Genomic DNA, 23,612 nt, shown 5'->3' with positions numbered 1-23,612 from the left:
ACCATCAGCTGTCCTGGCAGCTATCTAGGAAACCCTGTTGGGTCACTTCCGGTCCCATGCCCATTGAGCCCAGAGGGATGGAATCAAGCAGCTTCAGCACCCACACAAAACGAACATGGAGCTCCTCAATCAAGGCCCTAGAAACTCCACAGCCAAAGACAAGTTCAGTGCCCAAGCCATTTCCCGCTGCCATGGAAACCAAGTGCTCTGGCAGCACATATGTCTGAAAGTGGATATGACACCTAAGGAAGGGAGTGTTGTGGTGAATGGCAACTGCCCGAAGCAGCAACACAGCTCTTCCAGTGCCAAAACAACTCCACCTGCCTCATGAACTTCACATACCATCAGCTGTCCTGGCAGCTATCTAGGAAACCCTGTTGGGTCACTTCCGGTCCCATGCCCATTGAGCCCAATGGGATGGAATCAAGCAGCTTCAGCACCCACACAAAACGAACATGGAGCTCCTCACTCAAGGCGCTCAAAAGCCCACAGCCAAAGACAAGTTCAGTGCCCAAGCCATTTCCCGCTGCCATGGAAACCAAGTGCTCTGGCAGCACATATGTCTGAAAGTGGATATGACACCTAGGGAAGGGAGTGTGCTGGTGAATGGCAACTGCCCGAAGCAGCAGCACAGCTCTTCCACTGCCAAAACAACTCCACCTGCCTCATGAACTTCACATACCATCAGCTGTCCTGGCAGCTATCTAGGAAACCCTGTTGGGTCACTTCCGGTCCCATGCCCATTGAGCCCAGTGGGATGGAATCAAGCAGCTTCAGCACCCACACAAAACGAACATGGAGCTCCTCACTCAAGGCGCTCAAAGCTCCACAGCCAAAGACAAGTTCAGTGCCCAAGCCATTTCCCGCTGCCATGGAAACCAAGTGCTCTGGCAGCACATATGTCTCAAAGTGGATATGACACCTAGGGAAGGGAGTGTTCTGGTGAATGGCAACTGCCTGAAGCAGCAGCACAGCTCTTCCACTGCCAAAACAACTCCACCTGCCTCATGAACTTCACATACCATCAGCTGTCCTGGCAGCTATCTAGGAAACCCTGTTGGGTCACTTCCGGTCCCATGGCCCATTGAGCCCAGTGGGTTGGAATCAAGCAGCTTCAGCACCCACACAAAACAAACATGGAGCTCCTCACTCAAGGCCCTACAAACTCCACAGCCAAAGACTAGTTCAGTGCCGAAGCCATTTCCCGCTGCCATGGAAACGAAGTGCTCTGGCAGCACATATGTCTGAAAGTGGATATGACACCTAGGAAAGGGAGTGTGCTGGTGAATGGCAACTGCCCGAAGCAGCAGCACAGCTCTTCCACTGCCAAAACAACTCCACCTGCCTCATGAACTTCACATACCATCAGCTGTCCTGGCAGCTATCTAGGAAACCCTGTTGGGTCACTTCCGGTCCCATGCCCATTGAGCCCAGTGGGATGGAATCAAGCAGCTTCAGCACCCACACAAAACGAACATGGAGCTCCTCACTCAAGGCGCTCAAAACTCCACAGCCAAAGACAAGTTCAGTGCCCAAGCCATTTCCCGCTGCCATGGAAACCAAGTGCTCTGGCAGCACATATGTCTGAAAGTGGATATGACACCTAGGGAAGGGAGTGTGCTGGTGAATGGCAACTGCCCGAAGCAGCAGCACAGCTCTTCCAGTGCCAAAACAACTCCACCTGCCTCATGAACTTCACATACCATCAGCTGTCCTGGCAGCTATCTAGGAAACCCTGTTGGGTCACTTCCGGTCCCATGCCCATTGAGCCCAGTGGGATGGAATCAAGCAGCTTCAGCACCCACACAAAACGAACATGGAGCTCCTCACTCAAGGCCCTAGAAACTCCACAGCCAAAGACAAGTTCAGTGCCCAAGCCATTTCCCGCTGCCATGGAAACCAAGTGCTCTGGCAGCACATATGTCTGAAAGTGGATATGACACCTAGGGAAGGGAGTGTGCTGGTGAATGGCAACTGCCCGAAGCAGCAGCACAGCTCTTCCAGTGCCAAAACAACTCCACCTGCCTCATGAACTTCACATACCATCAGCTGTCCTGGCAGCTATCTAGGAAACCCTGTTGGGTCACTTCCGGTCCCATGCCCATTGAGCTCAGTGGGATGGAATCAAGCAGCTTCAGCACCCACACAAAACGAACATGGAGCTCCTCACTCAAGGCGCTAGAAACTCCACAGCCAAAGACTAGTTCAGTGCCGAAGCCATTTCCCGCTGCCATTTAAACCAAGTGCTCTGGCAGCACATATGTCTGAAAGTGGATATGACACCTAGGGAAGGGAGTGTGCTGGTGAATGGCAACTGACCGAAGCAGCAGCACAGCTCTTCCACTGCCAAAACAACTCCACCTACCTCACGAACTTCACATACCATCAGCTGTCCTGGCAGCTATCTAGGAAACCCTGTTGGGTCACTTCCGGTCCCATGGCCATTGAGCTCAGTGGGATGGAATCAAGCAGCTTCAGCACCCACACAAAACAAACGTGGAGCTCCTCACTCAAGGCGCTAGAAACTCCACAGCCAAAGACAAGTTCAGTGCCCAAGCCATTTCCCGCTGCCATGGAAACCAAGTGCTCTGGCAGCACATATGTGTGAAAGTGGATATGACACCTAGGGAAGGGAGTGTGCTGGTGAATGGCAACTGCCCGAAGCAGCAGCACAGCTCTTCCACTGCAAAAAACAACTCCACCTACCTCATGAACTTCACATACCATCAGCTGTCCTGGCAGCTATCTAGGAAACCCTGTTGGGTCACTTCCGGTCCCATGCCCATTGAGCCCAGTGGGATGGAATCAAGCAGCTTCAGCACCCACACAAAACGAACATGGAGCTCCTCACTCAAGGCGCTAGAAACTCCACAGCCAAAGACTAGTTCAGTGCCGAAGCCATTTCCCGCTGCCATTTAAACCAAGTGCTCTGGCAGCACATATGTCTGAAAGTGGATATGACACCTAGGGAAGGGAGTGTGCTGGTGAATGGCAACTGCCCGAAGCAGCAGCACAGCTCTTCCAGTGCCAAAACAACTCCACCTGCCTCATGAACTTCACATACCATCAGCTGTCCTGGCAGCTATCTAGGAAACCCTGTTGGGTCACTTCCGGTCCCATGCCCATTGAGCTCAGTGGGATGGAATCAAGCAGCTTCAGCACCCACACAAAACGAACATGGAGCTCCTCACTCAAGGCGCTCAAAACTCCACAGCCAAAGACAAGTTCAGTGCCCAAGCCATTTCCCGCTGCCATTTAAACCAAGTGCTCTGGCAGCACATATGTCTGAAAGTGGATATGACACCTAGGGAAGGGAGTGTGCTGGTGAATGGCAACTGCCCGAAGCAGCAGCACAGCTCTTCCACTGCCAAAACAACTCCACCTGCCTCATGAACTTCACATACCATCAGCTGTCCTGGCAGCTATCTAGGAAACCCTGTTGGGTCACTTCCGGTCCCATGCCCATTGAGCTCAGTGGGATGGAATCAAGCAGCTTCAGCACCCACACAAAACGAACATGGAGCTCCTCAATCAAGGCGCTAGAAACTCCACAGCCAAAGACTAGTTCAGTGCCCAAGCCATTTCCCGCTGCCATTTAAACCAAGTGCTCTGGCAGCACATATGTCTCAAAGTGGATATGACACCTAGGGAAGGGAGTGTGCTGGTGAATGGCAACTGACCGAAGCAGCAGCACAGCTCTTCCACTGCCAAAACAACTCCACCTACCTCATGAACTTCACATACCATCAGCTGTCCTGGCAGCTATCTAGGAAACCCTGTTGGGTCAATTCGGGTCCCATGGCCATTGAGCTCAGTGGGATGGAATCAAGCAGCTTCAGCACCCACACAAAACAAACATGGAGCTCCTCACTCAAGGCGCTAGAAACTCCGCAGCCAAAGACAAGTTCAGTGCCCAGGCCATTTCCCGCTGCCATGGAAACCAAGTGCTCTGGCAGCACATATGTCTCAAAGTGGATATGACACCTAGGGAAGGGAGTGTGCTGGTGAATGGCAACTGCCTGAAGCAGCAGCACAGCTCTTCCACTGCCAAAACAACTCCACCTGCCTCATGAACTTCACATACCATCAGCTGTCCTGGCAGCTATCTAGGAAACCCTGTTGGGTCACTTCCGGTCCCATGCCCATTGAGCCCAGTGGGATGGAATCAAGCAGCTTGAGCACCCACACAAAACGAACATGGAGCTCCTCACTCAAGGCCCTAGAGACTCCACAGCCAAAGACAAGTTCAGTGCCCAAGCCATTTCCCGCTGCCATGGAAACCAAGTGCTCTGGCAGCACATATGTCTGAAAGTGGATATGACACCTAGGGAAGGGAGTGTGCTGGTGAATGGCAACTGCCCGAAGCAGCAGCACAGCTCTTCCACTGCCAAAACAACTCCACCTACCTCATGAACTTCACATACCATCAGCTGTCCTGGCAGCTATCTAGGAAACCCTGTTGGGTCACTTCCTGTCCCATGGCCATTGAGCTCAGTGGGATGGAATCAAGCAGCTTCAGCACCCACACAAAACGAACATGGAGCTCCTCACTCAAGGCGCTCAAAACTACATGGCCAAAGACAAGTTCAGTGCCCAGGCCATTTCCCGCTGCCATGGAAACCAAGTGCTCTGGCAGCACATATGTGTGAAAGTGGATATGACACCTAGGGAAGGGAGTGTGCTGGTGAATGGCAACTGCCCGAAGCAGCAGCACAGCTCTTCCACTGCAAAAAACAACTCCACCTACCTCATGAACTTCACATACCATCAGCTGTCCTGGCAGCTATCTAGGAAAACCTGTTGGGTCACTTCCGGTCCCATGCCCATTGAGCCCAGTGGGATGGAATTAAGCAGCTTGAGCACCCACACAAAACGAACATGGAGCTCCTCACTCAAGGCCCTAGAAACTCCACAGCCAAAGACAAGTTCAGTGCCCAAGCCATTTCCCGCTGCCATGGAAACCAAGTGCTCTGGCAGCACATATGTCTGAAAGTGGAAATGACACCTAGGGAAGGGAGTGTGCTGGTGAATGGCAACTGCCTGAAGCAGCAGCACAGCTCTTCCACTGCCAAAACAACTCCACCTGCCTCATGAACTTCACATACCATCAGCTGTCCTGGCAGCTATCTAGGAAACCCTGTTGGGTCACTTCCGGTCCCATGCCCATTGAGCCCAGTGGGATGGAATCATGCAGCTTCAGCACCCACACAAAACGAACATGGAGCTCCTCACTCAAGCCGCTCAAAACTCCACAGCCAAAGACAAGTTCAGTGCCCAAGCCATTTCCCGCTGCCATTTAAACCAAGTGCTCTGGCAGCACATATGTCTGAAAGTGGATATGACACCTAGGGAAGGGAGTGTGCTGGTGAATGGCAACTGACCGAAGCAGCAGCACAGCTCTTCCACTGCCAAAACAACTCCACCTACCTCATGAACTTCACATACCATCAGCTGTCCTGGCAGCTATCTAGGAAACCCTGTTGGGTCACTTCCGGTCCCATGGCCATTGAGCCCAGAGGGATGGAATCAAGCAGCTTCAGCACCCACACAAAACAAACATGGAGCTCCTCACTTAAGGCGCTAGAAACTCCGCAGCCAAAGACAAGTTCAGTGCCCAGGCCATTTCCTGCTGCCATGGAAACCAAGTGCTCTGGCAGCACATTTGTGTGAAAATGGATATGACACCTAGGGAAGGGAGTGTGCTGGTGAATGGCAACTGCCCGAAGCAGCAGCACAGCTCTTCCACTGCAAAAAAAAAATCCACCTGCCTCATGAACTTCACATACCATCAACTGTCCTGGCAGCTATCTAGGAAACCCTGTTGGGTCACTTCCGGTCCCATGCCCATTGAGCTCAGTGGGATGGAATCAAGCAGCTTCAGTACTCACACAAAACTAACATGTAGCTCCTCACTCAAGGCGCTCAAAGCTCCACAGCCAAAGACAAGTTCAGTGCCCAAGCCATTTCCCGCTGCCATGGAAACCAAGTGCTCTGGCAGCACATATGTCTCAAAGTGGATATGACACCTAGGGAAGGGAGTGTGCTGGTGAATGGCAACTGCCCGAAGCAGCAGCACAGCTCTTCCACTGCAAAAAACAACTCCACCTACCTCATGAACTTCACATACCATCAGCTGTCCTGGCAGCTATCTAGGAAACCCTGTTGGGTCACTTCCTGTCCCATGGATATTGAGCTCAGTGGGATGGAATCAAGCAGCTTCAGCACCCACACAAAACGAACATGGAGCTCCTCACTCAAGGCGCTCAAAAGTCCATGGCCAAAGACAAGTTCAGTGCCCAGGCCATTTCCCGCTGCCATGGAAACCAAGTGCTCTGGCAGCACATATGTGTGAAAGTGGATATGACACCTAGGGAAGGGAGTGTGCTGGTGAATGGCAACTGACCGAAGCAGCAGCACAGCTCTTCCACTGCAAAAAACAACTCCGCCTACCTCATGAACTTCACATACCATCAGCTGTCCTGGCAGCTATCTAGGAAAACCTGTTGGGTCACTTCCGGTCCCATGCCCATTGAGCCCAGTGGGATGGAATCAAGCAGCTTCAGCACCCACACAAAACAAACATGGAGCTCCTCACTCAAGGCGCTAGAAACTCCGCAGCCAAAGACAAGTTCAGTGCCCAGGCCATTTCCCGCTGCCATGGAAACCAAGTGCTCTGGCAGCACATATGTCTCAAAGTGGATATGACACCTAGGGAAGGGAGTGTGCTGGTGAATGGCAACTGCCTGAAGCAGCAGCACAGCTCTTCCACTGCCAAAACAACTCCACCTGCCTCATGAACTTCACATACCATCAGCTGTCCTGGCAGCTATCTAGGAAACCCTGTTGGGTCACTTCCGGTCCCATGCCCATTGAGCCCAGTGGGATGGAATCAAGCAGCTTGAGCACCCACACAAAACGAACATGGAGCTCCTCACTCAAGGCCCTAGAGACTCCACAGCCAAAGACAAGTTCAGTGCCCAAGCCATTTCCCGCTGCCATGGAAACCAAGTGCTCTGGCAGCACATATGTCTGAAAGTGGATATGACACCTAGGGAAGGGAGTGTGCTGGTGAATGGCAACTGCCCGAAGCAGCAGCACAGCTCTTCCACTGCCAAAACAACTCCACATACCTCATGAACTTCACATACCATCAGCTGTCCTGGCAGCTATCTAGGAAACCCTGTTGGGTCACTTCCTGTCCCATGGCCATTGAGCTCAGTGGGATGGAATCAAGCAGCTTCAGCACCCACACAAAACGAACATGGAGCTCCTCACTCAAGGCGCTCAAAAGTCCATGGCCAAAGACAAGTTCAGTGCCCAGGCCATTTCCCGCTGCCATGGAAACCAAGTGCTCTGGCAGCACATATGTGTGAAAGTGGATATGACACCTAGGGAAGGGAGTGTGCTGGTGAATGGCAACTGCCCGAAGCAGCAGCACAGCTCTTCCACTGCAAAAAACAACTCCACCTACCTCATGAACTTCACATACCATCAGCTGTCCTGGCAGCTATCTAGGAAAACCTGTTGGGTCACTTCCGGTCCCATGCCCATTGAGCCCAGTGGGATGGAATTAAGCAGCTTGAGCACCCACACAAAACGAACATGGAGCTCCTCACTCAAGGCCCTAGAAACTCCACAGCCAAAGACAAGTTCAGTGCCCAAGCCATTTCCCGCTGCCATGGAAACCAAGTGCTCTGGCAGCACATATGTCTGAAAGTGGAAATGACACCTAGGGAAGGGAGTGTGCTGGTGAATGGCAACTGCCTGAAGCAGCAGCACAGCTCTTCCACTGCCAAAACAACTCCACCTGCCTCATGAACTTCACATACCATCAGCTGTCCTGGCAGCTATCTAGGAAACCCTGTTGGGTCACTTCCGGTCCCATGCCCATTGAGCCCAGTGGGATGGAATCATGCAGCTTCAGCACCCACACAAAACGAACATGGAGCTCCTCACTCAAGGCCCTAGAGACTCCACAGCCAAAGACAAGTTCAGTGCCCAAGCCATTTCCCGCTGCCATGGAAACCAAGTGCTCTGGCAGCACATATGTCTGAAAGTGGATATGACACCTAGGGAAGGGAGTGTGCTGGTGAATGGCAACTGACCGAAGCAGCAGCACAGCTCTTCCACTGCCAAAACAACTCCACCTACCTCATGAACTTCACATACCATCAGCTGTCCTGGCAGCTATCTAGGAAACCCTGTTGGGTCACTTCCGGTCCCATGGCCATTGAGCCCAGAGGGATGGAATCAAGCAGCTTCAGCACCCACACAAAACAAACATGGAGCTCCTCACTTAAGGCGCTAGAAACTCCGCAGCCAAAGACAAGTTCAGTGCCCAGGCCATTTCCTGCTGCCATGGAAACCAAGTGCTCTGGCAGCACATTTGTGTGAAAATGGATATGACACCTAGGGAAGGGAGTGTGCTGGTGAATGGCAACTGCCCGAAGCAGCAGCACAGCTCTTCCACTGCAAAAAAAAAAATCCACCTGCCTCATGAACTTCACATACCATCAACTGTCCTGGCAGCTATCTAGGAAACCCTGTTGGGTCACTTCCGGTCCCATGCCCATTGAGCTCAGTGGGATGGAATCAAGCAGCTTCAGCACTCACACAAAACTAACATGTAGCTCCTCACTCAAGGCGCTCAAAGCTCCACAGCCAAAGACAAGTTCAGTGCCCAAGCCATTTCCCGCTGCCATGGAAACCAAGTGCTCTGGCAGCACATATGTCTCAAAGTGGATATGACACCTAGGGAAGGGAGTGTGCTGGTGAATGGCAACTGCCCGAAGCAGCAGCACAGCTCTTCCACTGCAAAAAACAACTCCACCTACCTCATGAACTTCACATACCATCAGCTGTCCTGGCAGCTATCTAGGAAACCCTGTTGGGTCACTTCCTGTCCCATGGATATTGAGCTCAGTGGGATGGAATCAAGCAGCTTCAGCACCCACACAAAACGAACATGGAGCTCCTCACTCAAGGCGCTCAAAAGTCCATGGCCAAAGACAAGTTCAGTGCCCAGGCCATTTCCCGCTGCCATGGAAACCAAGTGCTCTGGCAGCACATATGTGTGAAAGTGGATATGACACCTAGGGAAGGGAGTGTGCTGGTGAATGGCAACTGACCGAAGCAGCAGCACAGCTCTTCCACTGCAAAAAACAACTCCGCCTACCTCATGAACTTCACATACCATCAGCTGTCCTGGCAGCTATCTAGGAAAACCTGTTGGGTCACTTCCGGTCCCATGCCCATTGAGCCCAGTGGGATGTAATTAAGCAGCTTGAGCACCCACACAAAACGAACATGGAGCTCCTCACTCAAGGCCCTAGAAACTCCACAGCCAAAGACAAGTTCAGTGCCCAAGCCATTTCCCGCTGCCATGGAAACCAAGTGCTCTGGCAGCACATATGTCTGAAATTGGAAATGACACCTAGGGAAGGGAGTGTGCTGGTGAATGGCAACTGACCGAAGCAGCAGCACAGCTCTTCCACTGCCAAAACAACTCCACCTGCCTCATGAACTTCACATACCATCAGCTGTCCTGGCAGCTATCTAGGAAACCCTGTTGGGTCACTTCCGGTCCCATGCCCATTGAGCCCAGTGGGATGGAATCAAGCAGCTTGAGCACCCACACAAAACGAACATGGAGCTCCTCACTCAAGGCGCTCAAAACTCCACAGCCAAAGACAAGTTCAGTGCCCAAGCCATTTCCCGCTGCCATGGAAACCAAGTGCTCTGGCAGCACATATGTCTCAAAGTGGATATGACACCTAGGGAAGGGAGTGTGCTGGTGAATGGCAACTGCCCGAAGCAGTAGCACAGCTCTTCCACTGCAAAAAACAACTCCACCTGCCTCATGAACTTCACATACCATCAGCTGTCCTGGCAGTTATCTAGGAAACCCTGTTGGGTCACTTCCGGTCCCATGCCCATTGAGCTCAGTGGGATGGAATCAAGCAGCTTCAGTACCCACACGAAACAAACATGGAGCTCCTCACTTAAGGCGCTAGAAACTCCGCAGCCAAAGACAAGTTCAGTGCCCAGGCCATTTCCTGCTGCCATGGAAACCAAGTGCTCTGGCAGCACATTTGTGTGAAAATGGATATGACACCTAGGGAAGGGAGTGTGCTGGTGAATGGCAACTGCCCGAAGCAGCAGCACAGCTCTTCCACTGCAAAAAACAACTCCACCTACCTCATGAACTTCACATACCATCAGCTGTCCTGGCAGCTATCTAGGAAACCCTGTTGGGTCACTTCCGGTCCCATGCCCATTGAGCCCAGTGGGATGGAATCAAGCAGCTTCAGCACTCACACAAAACTAACATGTAGCTCCTCACTCAAGGCGCTCAAAGCTCCACAGCCAAAGACAAGTTCAGTGCCCAAGCCATTTCCCGCTGCCATTTAAACCAAGTGCTCTGGCAGCACATATGTCTCAAAGTGGATATGACACCTAGGGAAGGGAGTGTGCTGGTGAATGGCAACTGCCTGAAGCAGCAGCACAGCTCTTCCACTGCCAAAACAACTCCACCTACCTCATGAACTTCACATACCATCAGCTGTCCTGGCAGCTATCTAGGAAACCCTGTTGGGTCACTTCCGGTCCCATGCCCATTGAGCTCAGTGGGATGGAATCAAGCAGCTTCAGCACCCACACAAAACGAACATGGAGCTCCTCACTCAAGGCGCTCAAAACTACATGGCGAAAGACAAGTTCAGTGCCCAGGACATTTCCCGCTGCCATGGAAACCAAGTGCTCTGGCAGCACATATGTCTGAAAGTGAATATGACACCTAGGGAAGGGAGTGTGCTGGTGAATGGCAACTGCCCGAAGCAGCAGCACAGCTCTTCCACTGCAAAAAACAACTCCACCTACCTCATGAACTTCACATACCATCAGCTGTCCTGGCAGCTATCTAGGAAACCCTGTTGGGTCACTTCCGGTCCCATGCCCATTGAGCCCAGTGGGATGGAATCAAGCAGCTTCAGCACTCACACAAAACGAACATGTAGCTCCTCACTCAAGGCGCTCAAAGCTCCACAGCCAAAGACAAGTTCAGTGCCCAAGCCATTTCCCGCTGCCATGGAAACCAAGTGCTCTGGCAGCACATATGTGTGAAAGTGGATATGACACCTAGGGAAGGGAGTGTGCTGGTGAATGGCAACTGCCTGAAGCAGCAGCACAGCTCTTCCACTGCCAAAACAACTCCACCTACCTCATGAACTTCACATACCATCAGCTGTCCTGGCAGCTATCTAGGAAACCCTGTTGGGTCACTTCCGGTCCCATGTCCATTGAGCCCAGTGGGATGGAATCAAGCAGCTTCAGCACCCACACAAAACAAACATGGAGCTCCTCACTCAAGGCGCTCAAACGCCCACAGCCAAAGACAAGTTCAGTGCCCAAGCCATTTCCCGCTGCCATGGAAACCAAGTGCTCTGGCAGCACATATGTCTGAAAGTGGATATGACACCTAGGGAAGGGAGTGTGCTGGTGAATGGCAACTGCCCGAAGCAGCAGCACAGCTCTTCCAGTGCCAAAACAACTCCACCTGCCTCATGAACTTCACATACCATCAGCTGTCCTGGCAGCTATCTAGGAAACCCTGTTGGGTCACTTCCGGTCCCATGCCCATTGAGCCCAGTGGGATGGAATCAAGCAGCTTCAGCACCCACACAAAACGAACATGGAGCTCCTCACTCAAGGCGCTCAAAACTACATGGCGAAAGACAAGTTCAGTGCCCAGGACATTTCCCGCTGCCATGGAAACCAAGTGCTCTGGCAGCACATATGTCTGAAAGTGAATATGACACCTAGGGAAGGGAGTGTGCTGGTGAATGGCAACTGCCCGAAGCAGCAGCACAGCTCTTCCACTGCAAAAAACAACTCCACCTACCTCATGAACTTCACATACCATCAGCTGTCCTGGCAGCTATCTAGGAAACCCTGTTGGGTCACTTCCGGTCCCATGCCCATTGAGCCCAGTGGGATGGAATCAAGCAGCTTCAGCACTCACACAAAACGAACATGTAGCTCCTCACTCAAGGCGCTCAAAGCTCCACAGCCAAAGACAAGTTCAGTGCCCAAGCCATTTCCCGCTGCCATGGAAACCAAGTGCTCTGGCAGCACATATGTGTGAAAGTGGATATGACACCTAGGGAAGGGAGTGTGCTGGTGAATGGCAACTGCCTGAAGCAGCAGCACAGCTCTTCCACTGCCAAAACAACTCCACCTACCTCATGAACTTCACATACCATCAGCTGTCCTGGCAGCTATCTAGGAAACCCTGTTGGGTCACTTCCGGTCCCATGTCCATTGAGCCCAGTGGGATGGAATCAAGCAGCTTCAGCACCCACACAAAACTAACATGTAGCTCCTCACTCAAGGCGCTCAAAAGCCCACAGCCAAAGACAAGTTCAGTGCCCAAGCCATTTCCCGCTGCCATGGAAACCAAGTGCTCTGGCAGCACATATGTCTGAAAGTGGATATGACACCTAGGGAAGGGAGTGTGCTGGTGAATGGCAACTGCCCGAAGCAGCAGCACAGCTCTTCCAGTGCCAAAACAACTCCACCTGCCTCATGAACTTCACATACCATCAGCTGTCCTGGCAGCTATCTAGGAAACCCTGTTGGGTCACTTCCGGTCCCATGCCCATTGAGCCCAGTGGGATGGAATCAAGCAGCTTCAGCACCCACACAAAACGAGCATGGAGCTCCTCACTCAAGGCGCTCAGAACTCCACGGCCAAAGACAAGTTCAGTGCCCAAGCCATTTCCCGCTGCCATGGACACCAACTGCTCTGGCAGCACATATGTCTGAAAGTGGATATGACACCTAGGGAAGGGAGTGTGCTGGTGAATGGCAACTGCCCGAAGCAGCAGCACAGCTCTTCCACTGCCAAAACAACTCCACCTACCTCATGAACTTCACATACCATCAGCTGTCCTGGCAGCTATCTAGGAAACCCTGTTGGGTCACTTCCGGTCCCATGCTCATTGAGCTCAGTGGGATGGAATCAAGCAGCTTCAGCACCCACACAAAACAAACATGGAGCTCCTCACTCAAGGCGCTCAAAACTACACGGCGAAAGACAAGTTCAGTGCCTAAGCCATTTCCCGCTGCCATGGAAACCAAGTGCTCTGGCAGCACATATGTCTGAAAGTGGATATGACACCTAGGGAAGGGAGTGTGCTGGTGAATGGCAACTGACCGAAGCAGCAGCACAGCTCTTCCAGTGCCAAAACAACTCCACCTGCCTCATGAACTTCACATACCATCAGCTGTCCTGGCAGCTATCTAGGAAACCCTGTTGGGTCACTTCCGGTCCCATGCCCATTGAGCTCAGTGGGATGGAATCAAGCAGCTTCAGCACCCACACAAAACGAACATGGAGCTCCTCACTCAAGGCGCTCAAAACTCCACAGCCAAAGACTAGTTCAGTGCCGAAGCCATTTCCCGCTGCCATTTAAACCAAGTGCTCTGGCAGCACATATGTCTGAAAGTGGATATGACACCTAGGGAAGGGAGTGTGCTGGTGAATGGCAACTGACCGAAGCAGCAGCACAGCTCTTCCACTGCCAAAACAACTCCACCTACCTCATGAACTTCACATACCATCAGCTGTCCTGGCAGCTATCTAGGAAACCCTGTTGGGTCACTTCCTGTCCCATGGCCATTGAGCTCAGTGGGATGGAATCAAGCAGCTTCAGCACCCACACAAAACGAACATGGAGCTCCTCACTCAAGGCCCTAGAAACTCCACAGCCAAAGACAAGTTCAGTGCCCAAGCCATTTCCCGCTGCCATGGAAACCAAGTGCTCTGGCAGCACATATGTCTGAAAGTGGAAATGACACCTAGGGAAGGGAGTGTGCTGGTGAATGGCAACTGCCTGAAGCAGCAGCACAGCTCTTCCACTGCCAAAACAACTCCACCTGCCTCATGAACTTCACATACCATCAGCTGTCCTGGCAGCTATCTAGGAAACCCTGTTGGGTCACTTCCGGTCCCATGCCCATTGAGCCCAGTGGGATGGAATCAAGCAGCTTCAGCACCCACACAAAACGAACATGGAGCTCCTCACTCAAGGCGCTCAAAACTCCACAGCCAAAGACTAGTTCAGTGCCCAAGCCATTTCCCGCTGCCATTTAAACCAAGTGCTCTGGCAGCACATATGTCTGAAAGTGGATATGACACCTAGGGAAGGGAGTGTGCTGGTGAATGGCAACTGACCGAAGCAGCAGCACAGCTCTTCCACTGCCAAAACAACTCCACCTGCCTCATGAACTTCACATACCATCAGCTGTCCTGGCAGCTATCTAGGAAACCCTGTTGGGTCACTTCCGGTCCCATGGCCATTGAGCTCAGTGGGATGGAATCAAGCAGCTTCAGCACCCACACAAAACAAACATGGAGCTCCTCACTTAAGGCGCTAGAAACTCCGCAGCCAAAGACAAGTTCAGTGCCCAGGCCATTTCCTGCTGCCATGGAAACCAAGTGCTCTGGCAGCACATTTGTGTGAAAATGGATATGACACCTAGGGAAGGGAGTGTGCTGGTGAATGGCAACTGCCCGAAGCAGCAGCACAGCTCTTCCACTGCAAAAAACAACTCCACCTACCTCATGAACTTCACATACCATCAGCTGTCCTGGCAGCTATCTAGGAAACCCTGTTGGGTCACTTCCGGTCCCATGCCCATTGAGCCCAGTGGGATGGAATCAAGCAGCTTCAGCACTCACACAAAACTAACATGTAGCTCCTCACTCAAGGCGCTCAAAGCTCCACAGCCAAAGACAAGTTCAGTGCCCAAGCCATTTCCCGCTGCCATGGAAACCAAGTGCTCTGGCAGCACATATGTCTCAAAGTGGATATGACACCTAGGGAAGGGAGTGTGCTGGTGAATGGCAACTGACCGAAGCAGCAGCACAGCTCTTCCACTGCCAAAACAACTCCACCTACCTCATGAACTTCACATACCATCAGCTGTCCTGGCAGCTATCTAGGAAACCCTGTTGGGTCACTTCCGGTCCCATGGCCATTGAGCTCAGTGGGATGGAATCAAGCAGCTTCAGCACCCACACAAAACGAACATGGAGCTCCTCACTCAAGGCGCTAGAAACTCCACAGCCAAAGACAAGTTCAGTGCCCAGGCCATTTCCCGCTGCCATGGAAACCAAGTGCTCTGGCAGCACATATGTGTGAAAGTGGATATGACACCTAGGGAAGGGAGTGTGCTGGTGAATGGCAACTGCCCGAAGCAGCAGCACAGCTCTTCCACTGCAAAAAACAACTCCACCTACCTCATGAACTTCACATACCATCAGCTGTCCTGGCAGCTATCTAGGAAACCCTGTTGGGTCACTTCCTGTCCCATGGCCATTGAGCTCAGTGGGATGGAATCAAGCAGCTTCAGCACCCACACAAAACGAACATGGAGCTCCTCACTCAAGGCGCTCAAAAGTCCATGGCCAAAGACAAGTTCAGTGCCCAGGCCATTTCCCGCTGCCATGGAAACCAAGTGCTCTGGCAGCACATATGTGTGAAAGTGGATATGACACCTAGGGAAGGGAGTGTGCTGGTGAATGGCAACTGCCCGAAGCAGCAGCACAGCTCTTCCACTGCAAAAAACAACTCCGCCTACCTCATGAACTTCACATACCATCAGCTGTCCTGGCAGCTATCTAGGAAAACCTGTTGGGTCACTTCCGGTCCCATGCCCATTGAGCCCAGTGGGATGGAATTAAGCAGCTTGAGCACCCACACAAAACGAACATGGAGCTCCTCACTCAAGGCCCTAGAAACTCCACAGCCAAAGACAAGTTCAGTGCCCAAGCCATTTCCCGCTGCCATGGAAACCAAGTGCTCTGGCAGCACATATGTCTGAAATTGGAAATGACACCTAGGGAAGGGAGTGTGCTGGTGAATGGCAACTGACCGAAGCAGCAGCACAGCTCTTCCAGTGCCAAAACAACTCCACCTGCCTCATGAACTTCACATACCATCAGCTGTCCTGGCAGCTATCTAGGAAACCCTGTTGGGTCACTTCCGGTCCCATGCCCATTGAGCCCAGTGGGATGGAATCAAGCAGCTTGAGCACCCACACAAAACGAACATGGAGCTCCTCACTCAAGGCGCTCAAAACTCCACAGCCAAAGACAAGTTCAGTGCCCAAGCCATTTCCCGCTGCCATGGAAACCAAGTGCTCTGGCAGCACATATGTCTCAAAGTGGATATGACACCTAGGGAAGGGAGTGTGCTGGTGAATGGCAACTGCCCGAAGCAGTAGCACAGCTCTTCCACTGCAAAAAACAACTCCACCTGCCTCATGAACTTCACATACCATCAGCTGTCCTGGCAGCTATCTAGGAAACCCTGTTGGGTCACTTCCGGTCCCATGCCCATTGAGCTCAGTGGGATGGAATCAAGCAGCTTCAGCACCCACACAAAACAAACATGGAGCTCCTCACTTAAGGCGCTAGAAACTCCGCAGCCAAAGACAAGTTCAGTGCCCAGGCCATTTCCTGCTGCCATGGAAACCAAGTGCTCTGGCAGCACATTTGTGTGAAAATGGATATGACACCTAGGGAAGGGAGTGTGCTGGTGAATGGCAACTGCCCGAAGCAGCAGCACAGCTCTTCCACTGCAAAAAACAACTCCACCTACCTCATGAACTTCACATACCATCAGCTGTCCTGGCAGCTATCTAGGAAACCCTGTTGGGTCACTTCCGGTCCCATGCCCATTGAGCCCAGTGGGATGGAATCAAGCAGCTTCAGCACTCACACAAAACTAACATGTAGCTCCTCACTCAAGGCGCTCAAAGCTCCACAGCCAAAGACAAGTTCAGTGCCCAAGCCATTTCCCGCTGCCATTTAAACCAAGTGCTCTGGCAGCACATATGTCTCAAAGTGGATATGACACCTAGGGAAGGGAGTGTGCTGGTGAATGGCAACTGACCGAAGCAGCAGCACAGCTCTTCCACTGCCAAAACAACTCCACCTACCTCATGAACTTCACATACCATCAGCTGTCCTGGCAGCTATCTAGGAAACCCTGTTGGGTCACTTCCGGTCCCATGGCCATTGAGCTCAGTGGGATGGAATCAAGCAGCTTCAGCACCCACACAAAACGAACATGGAGCTCCTCACTCAAGGCGCTAGAAACTCCACAGCCAAAGACAAGTTCAGTGCCCAGGCCATTTCCCGCTGCCATGGAAACCAAGTGCTCTGGCAGCACATATGTGTGAAAGTGGATATGACACCTAGGGAAGGGGGTGTGCTGGTGAATGGGAACTGCCCGAAGCAGCAGCACAGCTCTTCTACTGCAAAAAACAACTCCACCTACCTCATGAACTTCACATACCATCAGCTGTCCTGGCAGCTATCTAGGAAACCCTGTTGGGTCACTTCCGGTCCCATGCCCATTGAGCCCAGTGGGATGGAATCAAGCAGCTTCAGCACCCACACAAAACGAACATGGAGCTCCTCACTCAAGGCGCTCAAAACTCCACAGCCAAAGACAAGTTCAGTGCCCAAGCCATTTCCCGCTGCCATGGAAACCAAGTGCTCTGGCAGCACATATGTCTGAAAGTGGATATGACACCTAGGGAAGGGAGTGTGCTGGTGAATGGCAACTGCCCGAAGCAGCAGTACAGCTCTTCCACTGCCAAAACAACTCCACCTACCTCATGAACTTCACATACCATCAGCTGTCCTGGCAGCTATCTAGGAAACCCTGTTGGGTCACTTCCGGTCCCATGCCCATTGAGCTCAGTGGGATGGAATCAAGCAGCTTCAGCACCCACACAAAACGAACATGGAGCTCCTCACTCAAGGCGCTAGAAACTCCACAGCCAAAGACAAGTTCAGTGCCCAGGACATTTCCCGCTGCCATGGAAACCAAGTGCTCTGGCAGCACATATGTCTGAAAGTGAATATGACACCTAGGGAAGGGAGTGTGCTGGTGAATGGCAACTGCCCGAAGCAGCAGCACAGCTCTTCCACAGCAGAAAACAACTCCACCTACCTCATGAACTTCACATACCATCAGCTGTCCTGGCAGCTATCTAGGAAACCCTGTTGGGTCACTTCCGGTCCCATGCCCATTGAGCCCAGTGGGATGGAATCAAGCAGCTTCAGCACTCACACAAAACTAACATGTAGCTCCTCACTCAAGGCGCTCAAAGCTCCACAGCCAAAGACAAGTTCAGTGCCCAAGCCATTTCCCGCTGCCATGGAAACCAAGTGCTCTGGCAGCACATATGTCTGAAAGTGGATATGACACCTAGGGAAGGGAGTGTGCTGGTGAATGGCAACTGCCTGAAGCAGCAGCACAGCTCTTCCACTGCCAAAACAACTCCACCTACCTCATGAACTTCACATACCATCAGCTGTCCTGGCAGCTATCTAGGAAACCCTGTTGGATCACTTCCGGTCCCATGTCCATTGAGCCCAGTGGGATGGAATCAAGCAGCTTCAGCACCCACACAAAACGAACATGGAGCTCCTCACTCAAGGCGCTCAAAAGCCCACAGCCAAAGACAAGTTCAGTGCCCAAGCCATTTCCCGCTGCCATGGAAACCAAGTGCTCTGGCAGCACATATGTCTGAAAGTGGATATGACACCTAGGGAAGGGAGTGTGCTGGTGAATGGCAACTGCCCGAAGCAGCAGCACAGCTCTTCCAGTGCCAAAACAACTCCACCTGCCTCATGAACTTCACATACCATCAGCTGTCCTGGCAGCTATCTAGGAAACCCTGTTGGGTCACTTCCGGTCCCATGCCCATTGAGCCCAGTGGGATGGAATCAAGCAGCTTCAGCACCCACACAAAACGAACATGGAGCTCCTCACTCAAGGCGCTCAGAACTCCACGGCCAAAGACAAGTTCAGTGCCCAAGCCATTTCCCGCTGCCATGGACACCAACTGCTCTGGCAGCACATATGTCTGAAAGTGGATATGACACCTAGGGAAGGGAGTGTGCTGGTGAATGGCAACTGCCCGAAGCAGCAGCACAGCTCTTCCACTGCCAAAACAACTCCACCTGCCTCATGAACTTCACATACCATCAGCTGTCCTGGCAGCTATCTAGGAAACCCTGTTGGGTCACTTCCGGTCCCATGCCCATTGAGCCCAGTGGGATGGAATCAAGCAGCTTCAGCACCCACACAAAACGAACATGGAGCTCCTCACTCAAGGCGCTCAAAACTCCACAGCCAAAGACAAGTTCAGTGCCCAAGCCATTTCCCGCTGCCATGGAAACCAAGTGCTATGGCAGCACATATGTCTGAAAGTGGATATGACACCTAGGGAAGGGAGTGTGCTGGTGAATGGCAACTGACCGAAGCAGCAGCACAGCTCTTCCACTGCCAAAACAACTCCACCTGCCTCATGAACTTCACATACCATCAGCTGTCCTGGCAGCTATCTAGGAAACCCTGTTGGGTCACTTCCGGTCCCATGGCCATCGAGCTCAGTGGGATGGAATCAAGCAGCTTCAGCACCCACACAAAACGAACATGGAGCTCCTCACTCAAGGCGCTAGAAACTCCACAGCCAAAGACAAGTTCAGTTCCCAGGCCATTTCCCGCTGCCATGGAAACCAAGTGCTCTGGCAGCACATATGTGTGAAAGTGGATATGACACCTAGGGAAGGGAGTGTGCTGGTGAATGGCAACTGCCCGAAGCAGCAGCACAGCTCTTCCACTGCAAAAAACAACTCCACCTACCTCATGAACTTCACATACCATCAGCTGTCCTGGCAGCTATCTAGGAAACCCTGTTGGGTCACTTCCGGTCCCATGCCCTTTGGGCCCAGTGGGATGGAATCAAGCAGCTTCAGCACCCACACAAAACGAACATGGAGCTCCTCACTCAAGGTGCTCAAAGCTCCACAGCAAAAGACAAGTTCAGTGCCCAAGCCATTTCCCGCTGCCATGGAAACCAAGTGCTCTGGCAGCACATATGTCTGAAAGTGGATATGACACCTAGGGAAGGGAGTGTGCTGGTGAATGGCAACTGCCCGAAGCAGCAGCACAGCTCTTCCAGTGCCAAAACAACTCCACCTGCCTCATGAACTTCACATACCATCAGCTGTCCTGGCAGCTATCTAGGAAACCCTGTTGGGTCACTTCCGGTCCCATGCCCATTGAGCCCAGTGGGATGGAATCAAGCAGCTTGAGCACCCACACAAAATGAACATGGAGCTCCTCACTCAAGGCGCTCAAAACTCCACAGCCAAAGACAAGTTCAGTGCCCAAGCCATTTCCCGCTGCCATGGAAAACAAGTGCTCTGGCAGCACATATGTCTGAAAGTGGATATGACACCTAGGGAAGGGAGTGTGCTGGTGAATGGCAACTGCCCGAAGCAGCAGCACAGCTCTTCCACTGCCAAAACAACTCCACCTGCCTCATGAACTTCACATACCATCAGCTGTCCTGGCAGCTATCTAGGAAACCCTGTTGGGTCACTTCCGGTCCCATGCCCATTGAGCCCAGTGGGATGGAATCAAGCAGCTTCAGCACCCACACAAAACGAACATGGAGCTCCTCACTCAAGGCGCTCAAAACTCCACAGCCAAAGACAAGTTCAGTGCCCAAGCCATTTCCCGCTGCCATTTAAACCAAGTGCTATGGCAGCACATATGTCTGAAAGTGGATATGACACCTAGGGAAGGGAGTGTGCTGGTGAATGGCAACTGACCGAAGCAGCAGCACAGCTCTTCCACTGCCAAAACAACTCCACCTACCTCATGAACTTCACATACCATCAGCTGTCCTGGCAGCTATCTAGGAAACCCTGTTGGGTCACTTCCGGTCCCATGGCCATCGAGCTCAGTGGGATGGAATCAAGCAGCTTCAGCACCCACACAAAACGAACATGGAGCTCCTCACTCAAGGCGCTAGAAACTCCACAGCCAAAGACAAGTTCAGTTCCCAGGCCATTTCCCGCTGCCATGGAAAACAAGTGCTCTGGCAGCACATATGTCTCAAAGTGGATATGACACCTAGGGAAGGGAGTGTGCTGGTGAATGGCAACTGCCCGAAGCAGCAGCACAGCTCTTCCACTGCAAAAAACAACTCCACCTACCTCATGAACTTCACATACCATCAGCTGTCCTGGCAGCTATCTAGGAAACCCTGTTGGGTCACTTCCGGTCCCATGCCCATTGAGCCCAGTGGGATGGAATCAAGCAGCTTCAGCACCCACACAAAACGAACATGGAGCTCCTCACTCAAGGCGCTCAAAAGCCCACAGCCAAAGACAAGTTCAGTGCCCAAGCCATTTCCCGCTGCCATGGAAAACAAGTGCTCTGGCAGCACATATGTCTGAAAGTGGATATGACACCTAGGGAAGGGAGTGTGCTGGTGAATGGCAACTGCCCGAAGCAGCAGCACAGCTCTTCCACTGCCAAAACAACTCCACCTGCCTCATGAACTTCACATACCATCAGCTGTCCTGGCAGGTATGTTGGACACCCTGTTGGGTCACTTCCGGTCCCATGCCCATTGAGCCCAGTGGGATGGAATCAAGCAGCTTGAGCACCCCCACAAAATGAACATGGAGCTCCTCACTCAAGGCGCTCAAAACTCCACAGCCAAAGACAAGTTCAGTGCCCAAGCCATTTCCCGCTGCCATGGAAAACAAGTGCTCTGGCAGCACATATGTCTGAAAGTGGATATGACACCTAGGGAAGGGAGTGTGCTGGTGAATGGCAACTGCCCGAAGCAGCAGCACAGCTCTTCCAGTGCCAAAACAACTCCACCTGCCTCATGAACTTCACATACCATCAGCTGTCCTGGCAGCTATCTAGGAAACCCTGTTGGGTCACTTCCGGTCCCATGCCCATTGAGCCCAGTGGGATGGAATCATGCAGCTTGAGCACCCACACAAAACTAACATGTAGCTCCTCACTCAAGGCGCTCAAAGCTCCACAGCCAAAGACAAGTTCAGTGCCCAAGCCATTTACCGCTGCCATGGAAACCAAGTGCTCTGGCAGCACATATGTCTGAAAGTGGATATGACACCTAGGGAAGGGAGTGTGCTGGTGAATGGCAACTGACCGAAGCAGCAGCACAGCTCTTCCACTGCCAAAACAACTCCACCTACCTCATGAACTTCACATACCATCAGCTGTCCTGGCAGCTATCTAGGAAACCCTGTTGGGTCACTTCCGGTCCCATGGCCATTGAGCTCAGTGGGATGGAGTCAAGCAGCTTCAGCACCCACACAAAACGAACATGGAGCTCCTCACTCAAGGCGCTAGAAACTCCACAGCCAAAGACAAGTTCAGTGCCCAGGCCATTTCCCGCTGCCATGGAAACCAAGTGCTCTGGCAGCACATATGTGTGAAAGTGAATATGACACCTAGGGAAGGGAGTGTGCTGGTGAATGGCAACTGCCCGAAGCAGCAGCACAGCTCTTCCACTGCAAAAAACAACTCCACCTACCTCATGAACTTCACATACCATCAGCTGTCCTGGCAGCTATCTAGGAAACCCTGTTGGGTCACTTCCGGTCCCATGCCCATTGAGCCCAGTGGGATGGAATCAAGCAGCTTCAGCACTCACACAAAACTCACATGTAGCTCCTCACTCAAAGCGCTCCAAGCTCCACAGCCAAAGACAAGTTCAGTGCCCAAGCCATTTCCCGCTGCCATGGAAACCAAGTGCTCTGGCAGCACATATGTCTGAAAGTGGATATGACACCTAGGGAAGGGAGTGTGCTGGTGAATGGCAACTGCCTGAAGCAGCAGCACAGCTCTTCCACTGCCAAAACAACTCCACCTACCTCATGAACTTCACATACCATCAGCTGTCCTGGCAGCTATCTAGGAAACCCTGTTGGGTCACTTCCGGTCCCATGCCCATTGAGCCCAGTGGGATGGAATCAAGCAGCTTCAGCACCCACACAAAACGAACATGGAGCTCCTCACTCAAGGCGCTAGAAACTCCACAGCCAAAGACAAGTTCAGTGCCCAAGCCATTTCCCGCTGCCATGGAAACCAAGTGCTCTGGCAGCACATATGTCTGAAAGTGGATATGACACCTAGGGAAGGGAGTGTGCTGGTGAATGGCAACTGCCCGAAGCAGCAGCACAGCTGTTCCAGTGCCAAAACAACTCCACCTGCCTCATGAACTTCACATACCATCAGCTGTCCTGGCAGCTATCTAGGAAACCCTGTTGGGTCACTTCCGGTCCCCTGCCCATTGAGCCCAGTGGGATGGAATCAAGCAGCTTCAGCACCCACACAAAACGAACATGGAGCTCCTCACTCAAGGCGCTCAGAACTCCACGGCCAAAGACAAGTTCAGTGCCCAAGCCATTTCCCGCTGCCATGGAAACCAAGTGCTCTGGCAGCACATATGTCTGAAAGTGGATATGACACCTAGGGAAGGGAGTGTGCTGGTGAATGGCAACTGCCCGAAGCAGCAGCACAGCTCTTCCAGTGCCAAAACAACTCCACCTGCCTCATGAACTTCACATACCATCAGCTGTCCTGGCAGCTATCTAGGAAACCCTGTTGGGTCACTTCCGGTCCCATGCCCATTGAGCCCAGTGGGATGGAATCAAGCAGCTTCAGCACCCACACAAAACGAACATGGAGCTCCTC

Source organism: Ochotona princeps, chromosome 1 (genome assembly GCF_030435755.1).
Source record: "Ochotona princeps isolate mOchPri1 chromosome 1, mOchPri1.hap1, whole genome shotgun sequence".
Taxonomy (NCBI): Eukaryota; Metazoa; Chordata; class Mammalia; order Lagomorpha; family Ochotonidae; genus Ochotona; species Ochotona princeps.
The sequence above is the reverse complement of the archived record's forward strand: the minus strand, read 5'-3'. Positions refer to the sequence as shown.